The sequence below is a fragment of the Anguilla rostrata genome, chromosome 15, assembly GCF_018555375.3.
Source record: "Anguilla rostrata isolate EN2019 chromosome 15, ASM1855537v3, whole genome shotgun sequence".
NCBI lineage: Eukaryota > Metazoa > Chordata > Actinopteri > Anguilliformes > Anguillidae > Anguilla > Anguilla rostrata.
The window spans coordinates 19,248,216-19,258,065 of NC_057947.1; the positions used below are offsets into that span (position 1 = coordinate 19,248,216).

The following is a 9,850-nucleotide window of genomic DNA, read 5'->3' on the forward strand; positions in this document are numbered from 1 at the left end:
ACCCCTTTAGTTTTAGGGAGGAAACAAATAGGCTACCAGAGGGTGCAGAGGAGCGCTCTGGCAGGAGGGGACGGTCTGATAACATATCACAGGTGCTGCTCCTCAGGCTTTTCTTTCCCTCTCGCACATGCAAACACACACACACACACACACACACACACACACACACACACATGCACACATGCACACATGCAAACACACACACACACACACGCACACACACACACACGTGCACACATGCACACACACACACACACACACACACATGCACACATACGCTATTCATAAGGGCATCAGTCCTGGGGTACAGGCTTCTGCTGCAGGCTCTGGCCTGCTGTTCCCCGCAGTGACACAGCAGGCTTGCAGTGCTGAAGCTCTGGAGCTCCTCTGTCTGTGGGGGCTGAAGGCCCCTGAGACGGTGCATCAAGGCTACATGATGCCAGCCACAGGAACCCACACAGGCACTGATCTCTAGAGCCTGATAGAGGAGGGAGCAGGGGAAACGCAGTGGGGGAAAGACTGAGAAAGCCCTGCACAAACTCTGCACTGGTGCATTCAGTCAAAGGCCACAGAACACAGAACACGGGGGGCAAGGAAAGAATATTTACATGAGCAAATACGTGAGCCACAGCACCCACGCTGCTTATAAGACCATGGCAGGACATGAGGACCGTTACCGCTGTTCAATGAAAGCAGTGCGTTATGGGCCCGACGACGCCTGTGAGGAAACCCTCTGGTAACGCGCGTGTGCTGGAGCACGCATATTAGCTGGTGCGAGTATGTGCTTCCAGCCGTATCATGTAAAAGCAACAGAGGTTCACTATAAAGCAGTTAGCAGATGTGGATATGAAACGTAGAGTCCGGGGGGGCTATGGGGATGTGGCCTGGGTTTTAGTACACAGCTGGCAGGGTGTGGAAAGCCCCGCGTCCGATTGGCCGACACAGCAACCCCTCCTGCCCGCACACCTCCACTTCCTGCCTCACCTGCTCGACTCAGCCACAGGCGGCTTGTAGCTCATAAAAAATGAAATGCAGCCTTTCGCTAAAAAACAAAAAAAGACCCACAGCGTGTGACTCTTCATTATATATTTATGACAGCAAGGAGAGACAGAGAGAGCGACAGAGAGAAGAGATGGAGAGATGTGGGGGAGTGGGTAGGCAAGGGGATGTATACTAGCAGAGGGAGGTGAAAAGTTTGGAAGAGGGAAAGAAAGAGAAGGAAAGAGACAGGGGGAGGGAGAGAAAAAAGGAACTGGAGAGGCAAAAAGAGAGAAGAAGGAGCAGGGGAGAGAGAGGGAGGGAGAAGGAGAGAGGGAAGGGGGTAGAGAGAGAGAGAGAACGCAGCAGCCAGGATGACAGATTATCAGCAGAGGAAGCCAGCACACACCCATCCAGTGGCTCATTGCACACGCATCATGATGCTTTAATGTGTAGCATATTTGTTTGGGATTCTATTAGAACCGCTTCACAGGAGAAGGTGCTTTCCTGAGGGGGGGTGGGGGGGGGGTGGGGGTATAACGTTGACACATGGCCAGAGATAGACGGGTTAGGGGGGAAAAAAAGCAGTTTGACCCTTCAGTGTCAATGGTGCCCTTCATTCCCCTATTGGCTGGCTCCTACCACCCAAAATCATAGGTCTTCGCCGTAGAATTCTGACGCACACTTGGGTTCCGTCGCGGTGGATTGTGAGTATATGAGCCGTGATCGTTACGCCAAGTGTCATTCACGATATCGGTCACTTACAGGGCAGGTCGATCGTTCCAATCACAGGCCAGCGAAAATAAGATTTGCCAATGTGATTGGTGGAAATGATAGAGCTTCAATCCGGCACACAATTACAGAGAAATTTACAGCTGTAATTAGAGCTTGACAAAGTAATTCATGTCTGGAGTGTCATTTCAGGCTGAAACACCCCACCTGCCACACAACACACACTGGCCCCCACTGCTCTCTCCCCCCTCTCTCAGACTCCGTCAGCTGGAGGTGCACTTCGAGACCCAACCACACCACTGCGTGAGGGTGCCCTCCTCAGACCATCCTTATTTCGTTTCCATAAACAGCTACTGTCTCATTTAAAGGCTAATTTCAATATACCTTCAATGGGTTTTTATTGTCCTTCTCTGGAGCTTTTAAACAGGCAGAACATTTTTACAATGCTTATGCAGCATTATCGATTCTGTTTTTATGCATTTTTTATCATAAAACTTTCTCCCCAATTTCTTCCCCATGCTGGACTAGGAAATTGCGATGGTGGTGACACCGCTGTGCCACCGGTGTGCAAGGAGCGGCGCGGCTGTCCCGGGCGCGCCCTTCTGACGCGCTCCTCTGACACGCTCACGCGTGAGCCAGTGACCGCGCTGCAGGCTGCAGTCTTCACGCTGACCGTGCCGCGCACGCCGCCCCCGCCATAGGGAGCGACTGCAAACCCAGCGGGAGATGAGTCATCCCCAGCCACGCCGCGCACTTCAGAGAAGGGCCGTCTCAGCGCGCTTTAACCTTTCATAAACGGACACCTGCTGCCGGCCGTCAGATAAGCACGGCTCTACACTGAGCCAGCGGCCTCCTTCTGAGAAGGGAGACAGAGAGGGTATGCGTGCGCTAGCGTGCACTTGTATGTGCGCCTGTATGTGGGCCTGTATGTGCGCCTGTATGTGGGCCTGTATGTGCGCCTGTATGTGGGCCTGTATGTGTGCCTGTATGTGGGCCTGTATGTGCGCCTGTATGTGGGCCTGTATGTGCGCCTGTATGTGGCCTGTATGTGCGCCTGTATGTGCACTGTATGTGCGCCTGTATGTGGGCCTGTATGTGCGCCTGTATGTGGGCCTGTATGTGCGCCTGTATGTGCACTTGTATGTGCGCCTGTATGTGGGCCTGTATGTGCGCCTGTATGTGGGCCTGTATGTGTGCCTGTATGTGCGCCTGTATGTGGGCCTGTATGTGCGCCTGTAGTGGCCTGTTGCGCCTGTATGTGCGCCTGTATGTGCGCCTGTATGTGGGCCTGTATGTGCGCCTGTATGTGCCTTGTATGTGGCCTGTATGTGGGCTGTATGTGGCCTGTATGTGCGCTGTATGTGGCCTGTATGTGCGCCTGTATGTGGCCTGTATGTGCGCCTGTATGTGGGCCTGTATGGGCCTGTATGTGCGCCTGTATGTGGGCCTGTATGGTGTGCCTGTATGTGTGCCTGAGTGCGCCTGTATGTGGCCTGTATGTGGCCTGTACTGTGGGCCTGTATGTGTGCCTGTATGTGCGCTGTATGTGTGCTTGTGGGCTGTATGTGCACTGTGTGGGCCTGTATGTCGCGGTAGGGCTGTATGTGGTGCTGGTGCTGTAATGTGGGGCCTGTATGTGGGCCTGTATGTGCGCCTGGTAGGCCTGTATGTGCCTGTATGTGGGCCTGTATGTGTGTGCCTGTATGTGTGTGCCTGTATGTGCGCCTGTATGTGGGCCTGTATGTGCGCCTGTATGTGGGCCTGTATGTGTGTGCCTGTATGTGCGCCTGTATGTGTGCTTGTGGGTCTGTACGTGTGCACTTGTGCGCGTCTGCTCAGCGGGGTCAGGGAGTGGGTGCTGGTGAAAAGGGCAGAGAGGGAGCATGGTGAAGGGCTGCGGCGTTTAGCCACACAGCGCGCTACGCTCAGCGGCTCATATCCGCAGGGTGCCTTTTCCCCCTCATGCCCACTCAATTCATCACCTGCTCCCATGTGCCAGGCACGGGGACCTTCTCTCTCCAACACTCACCATCGTCCTCGGAGGAGAAAAATAATAACAAACTTGCCATTTACCGTAATCTTATTGCCATAGTTACAGAGCTGATGACACGTGGGACTGGCCCTGACACTCAGATATCATCGTTTAGCGTCCGAGCCGTACGGGGGCTGGGCCCCCATCGCCAACTTGTTACTGTCACTACGAACAAAGAACGCTCTGGTTAAATAATGATGTTTCAAACTGTTAAATTAATCTGCAATGAAGGCTGAAAAGAAGCCCGCAAAGTAGCATTCACCCACACGCAACGGTGCTTAAGACAGACATCTACCTGCTAGCCCCAGTGTCACTGAAGTACAAAGCTCCATTCATTTCATTCACTCTCAGCCAGTGGGATCCTGACTGGAAGCAATTTCAGGCCCTTCCAGTGGCCCTGTATGCAGAGCATAATTACACTGCATTCTCTATCTTTATTTATAATGAGAGGAGATGCTAGTCATTACCCTACAAGATAAAAGAACTGTCCCCATTGATGGAGAGAAGGAACGTGCAAGAACGCTCATCTGAAGAATGTATATACCTCGTGTGGCAATCTCCCTCCCGCTACACAATCCACCCTTAACTGTAATTATTTAAAAGGGTTGCGTGTAATGGCATTTCACACTAACAGTCATTACCGCCACGTTACCTGCCCATGCTGGTGTGTCTAAAGCTTATGTTCTGCCCTTTCATTAGCTTGGCGCATGTGAAGGGAGATGGGAGATGTGTGTGTGTGTGTGTGTGTGTGTTGTGTGTATGCATTTATGTACATACAGTACGTGCAGGTGTGTGTCTGTGAGAGTGTTTGTACACACGTGTGTGTGCGTGTATATGCACGTGTGAATGTGTATATGTGCATGCCGGGTTGGGGGAAAGCCAGATGAACACTGCAGATAGTAACTCCTCTCTGGGGTGTGTGTGTGTGTGTGCGTGCGTGTATATGCACGTGTGAGTGTGAGTGTGTGTACGTGCATGCTGGGTTGGGGGAGGGCCGCACACTGCGGATAGTAACCCCTCTCTGGGGTGTGTGTGTTATTCAGCTAGTGGGGCAGATTGGTTTCTGAACATGTCAGCACATCCAGCCCTCTGCAGCCCACAGTAGCTGCCCAGCCATGCAAATCTTAGGTATAACTCACAATCAATTAATAACACATGGCTATCACACTCAGGGCAATTAACCCTGCTTAATACAGAGCACCTGAGACTGCAGCCACATTCCTTAATCCACATTCCTAGTGCAATGACGGCTACATTCAGACACACACTCATGCACACGCGTATGCACACACGCACGCACACACAAGCACGCACGCACGCACATTCTGAGTAACCTAACAATAATCTTACAAGACAGGAGATGCTGAAATACAAAACACTCAAATATCTAATTTAATTTTAAAAAGATGATCTACATCCTGCCCTCCTATAGTGGATCAGCTAAAGTAATGACTGGTAAATTCTCCCTTGTGGATGTTCAATATGCATAAGTGCAGTAACATTCCTGCTAACAGTAGAGCTCCACGTTGTAAAATGTTTAATCTCAGGAGATGGGAGAGTGCATAAATCGTCCTTGTGTAGTCGTCCTCTTTGCTGAGGAAATGCTCTTACGTCTTACAGGTGAGAATACGCAAGCCTGGCCTCTCATCCAGCTAATTATGGTGCTCACACCTACACCTAGCCCAGCTGTCTGAACAGCAGTCTGCTTTAAAGTAAGCATTTCATTTGCACTTCATTAGAACAAAAAAAGTGTGGATGACAGCCAGGAGAAAAGGCTGTTGTTTTTTCCTTTTGTAACTAAAATGAAGAGCCTTGTTACTACAGACTCAGTTCAGTGTTAGCCTGAGTGTCTAATTAAAGCAGATCACCACCAAGCACATCTGGGTTCCCCAATCCTGACCTCCTGCATTTCCGGAACTTCTGAAAGACTCTTCCACATACAGCAACAGACACTGTGCAAATGGTACAACTGGCATGGCGGGCAGTCAGTGACAAAGACTTCCTGACACATTAGTGCCGACCTGCATGACTACAGCCGTGTCCTCACTTGTAATTCACACCAGTTTTCCGGATCACCACGATCGATGATCTCTCCATAGGAAGCTAAGGTACCAAGCCAATGGCAAGGCTAAACTCAGCATTACATACGGTTTGGGAAGCAGCTGATTGGAGGATAGCTGCTGCGATTCACTAGAGAGCCCTCTGTCACATCACTAAAAACCCTTCAACAACGTTCACCAAGCTGATCGCTGCAGTCACACTCATCACAGTACACTGTGTACACTGTGCATATGAAACTCCAATTATCCCTTTTCAGCCTTCTGAAATGAGCCGAAAACTCAGATCCTTTTGATTTAGGCTAAACCTGCCCTTCCTTCTCCTCTCTCCCAGTAATCTCCATTAAAACTGTTATAAATACCCACAAAAAAGAAAGGGGAATGCAGGCTGTACCTGTTAACAGCATAAAGAGATTCAGATTCAGAGCAGCACTGGTGAGAATGGCTCTGTCAGAAAAACAGAAATTGTTACGAATGCCCAGGGGTGAGCTCAAGTAAATTAGGCGTAGAAACAAGAGAAGAGTGTGGAAAAGCAAATTACCATTCAAACAAATTAATTAATATATTAATGCCAGACTGAAAAGATGAAGTTTTACGCAGGATTTACACCAATCATCATGCAAGACAGAACCAGAGTGACCACACTGACCAATGAAGGAGCACAACCCATAAAATGAATGCAACTGATTACTAATAGGCCTACAACATTAAGCAAAGTTCCTGTTTCTATTTCTTACTGCACAGACGCTCATCACCGCTACGGCATGAGTGATGTTAATATGATGCCACACATCTGGATTGTGCTCAAGATGAGCTCAAACCCTGACAGCAGTCAAGCTGCTACCCGTGCCACTTAGCTATCTGCGTACAGGCAATGCTCCCAGTGCAACCCAACACTGCTCCATCTCAGTGACAGCAGGAGAGATGCCTCAAAAAACAAACAGAAGACACAGTAAGCATAAAAATCAACTTGTTATTTGCATATTAGCGCTGTCAGCAACTTCAGATTCAAATTCTTTACCGGCGTGACTTCAATGCACTGCTGATTGGCTGGAACCTGGGTATAGCTGTGGGGTGGAGTCACAGATTCAGAGAAGGCAGCGCTGATTGGCTGGAACCTGGGTATAGCTGTGGGGTGGAGTCACAGATTCAGAGAAGGCAGCGCTGATTGGCTGGAGCCAGGGTGCGGGGTCGGGGTCAACGGGCAGTGCAGCAGCTGCTCCCAATCAGGGCTCTCAGCGGGCAGTCTCCCAGGAGGGGTCGCAGGGCGGCCAATTTCAGGCTGAGCTAACGACGACGCCGCGCGAATCTGTGGACTCACCCGCCGGCTCACCCCTGGAAGCGTCTCCCCCCGGGGACTCCGAGCACGGCGGCCGAACATCTGCGGCCCCAGCTCAAATTTCACCCCCCTCCCCCCCTCGCCCCCCAACTCAGCTTGACAGGGTAGCCCTGCTGCTCCCCAGCCCTTCTGCAGGGCAGCCACAAACTCCCCATCTCGCATCACCCTGGCAACGTACTTCCACTTCCTGCTGGCTGCTGGAAAGACTGTTTCATTCACAGAGATGTAAACCTCGCTAGGATGGACAAAGCCAATGGCTCCCACTGAGGTCCGCGAGCGGAAGATCTACCGTGTCTCCTCCATAGCACTCAGGGATCAGGCTCAGATAACACGCGCTATAGATCGCTGGCACTGCTGGAAGACAGATGGGCTAACCCCCTAGCAGGATGCAACAGTACAAAGGTAGACCGCGTGTGTGTGTGTTTGTGTGTGTGTGCGCGCGTGTGCGTTTCACCCAAAGAGAGATCACACCATACAATGTGACGTATTAAATGCATTAAAGTCTTTCCTCTGGCTGCTCCAGCTACATCAGGGAGCAGCTACAGTATAAATCGGAGAGTGAGAGCTGTGCTCTGCCCCGTAGTCCTGTGGTTTGCCTGCCTGAGGTAAAGCGGGCACCTCCTTATGCAGCCATTTCACATCTCAGCACATCTGTCTTTTATAATAATCAGCTCATTGCCTCAGGTTCACTCACTCAGCACCTTCAATCCAATGGGGGTAGGGGGGTGTGTCTTAGCGTAGCAAGGTCAAGAAATGCTTAATGCACTCTGACAAACCATTGCATCACCAGCAGTCGCGTCTAATTACGAGCCATTAATGGAAACCATTCACACCTTCTTCTGCGAGGCTGTGGGGGTTTTACGGTCGAGTGAGGGAGGAGGGGACATTTGAGAGGGGCGCAGTGGCGGGGGGGCGCGGGGGGACGAGACCTCACAACTTGAGTTCATAAACACCTCATTAATGGACTGTCGTCTGAGTCAATCCCAGGGATGGCCCTGCGACTCTCCAACGTCTTTTACTGCGAGCCTGGGATGGAGAAAGCACATTCCCACAAACACCCTGCTAAATGCACATGCAAAGCGGAGCACACACAGCGCACACACACCACACACACACACCCCCGCACCACACGCACCACACGCACGCACACGCACACCCACACACCCCACAGCACGCACACACACACCACACACACAAGACAGCAGAGCAGGGCAGAGCAGGGCAGGGAGCTGAGCAACTCATAAGGTCCACTGGAAGAGTGCACTCTAATAGCGGCACTACTCTGTTACTCCTAACCACCCAATCAAAGGAGGAACCTTGAGAGCGGCTCCACAGAGGCCATGAAGGAAGCCGAGAACAGAGAAAAACTCTGAAACGAGCTCCACAGGAAACAGGAGGAAACGGTAATCAAACATGACAACTGGGCAAATGGATCAGGCTGATTTCCCTTCACTTTCAGAACCTTGCTAACTTCCTGTCCAAAGCAGAAATTTCCAGCATCACCATGGTAATGTCTACCAGTTTGAGAGGTGAACAGAGAGAGCAGAAACTGTGAGCTTCATAAGTGAGTTGGCTTTTACAGGAAAGACTCAAGTTGTCAGGGTTATGATGCGATTGTTTACGAGACAAAAATAAAGATTTTGGGCTCATTTCCCGATCAACTCCGAAGCACATAATTAAAAAACATAGGTGAACTAGTTGGGAAGAGGTTTTAATCGGGGCACCAGTTGTTTGACCTGGGAAATTTTGCCCATCTCTGTTGGCTGGTGTTGAGCAGTGAAATGGTGTGGGCCTGGCAGTGGGCCCTACCTACCCCGACATCAAACGCCCGCTTCGGAATTCACCTCAAAAATTCAGCATTTTTGCTAGAATCAGCATTTTACTGCTTTGGTATTTTTTGCTTTTCATCTTCTTAAAAAACATCTTGTTAGTTTTAAAATATTCTTCCATTCCAATGTTTTATATTAAATTCAATTGGCATTTTTTGAGGATTCTTCTTTTTTTTTGTTTACTCTTTAAATTTTTTTATTTTCCCCCATTCTGCGAGTTTAACAACCATTTTCCTGAGACACCAGCTTAGCCAGGCCTGTTTATTCAAAGTCAAACCCACTGGTGGATAAAGGAAAGGTAATTATAGTCAAATTAAGGGTCCGAATAACAAGGATAAAAATATATAGACAACAACAGAGCGCAGAGGCATGGAAGACACAAGCGCCAGACTGGTAATTAATTCAAACTCTCAAAGGCCCGTTTCTCTTTCTCTCTCGCTCTATCCCCCAGTACTGCAACCAAACAGGATTAAAAGTCTGCACCGTTCCAGCAAGAGCATATTTAATCCAAACGAATAATTAACCAGCACAGCCTTTTCCATCAAACTAAAACAGCTTTGTTGCCCTCATATTTTCTAAGCTTGTACTATAACTGAAAAGGTTTTCAGTGGGGGAATTTACATTTGAGCCCTGAAATGTGTTCTTATTCTACAGAGGCATAAAACTACAGGTTTTACTATGAGTGCTATGTAGTACACTAAGCTGAGTACTGTGAGCAGTATGTAGTACACTGAGCTGAGTACTATGAGCGGTATGTAGTACACTGGTCTGAGGTGAATACTACTAGCAGTATGTAGTACTCTGACCTGAGTACTACAACCCATATGGAGTACTCTGGTCTGAGCTCAGTACTACAGGTGGTATGGAGTACTCTGAATTAAGT

The 9,850-nt window shown here is 49.8% G+C and overlaps 1 protein-coding gene across 1 annotated transcript in view; it reads right to left on the minus strand.

Annotated features, from left to right (window-relative positions):
* The window catches only part of LOC135240517 (E3 ubiquitin-protein ligase SH3RF3-like), a 112,589-nt gene that overhangs the window by 38,875 nt on the left and 63,864 nt on the right, over positions 1-9,850 (minus strand). The gene's annotated exons all lie outside the window — the stretch shown is intronic.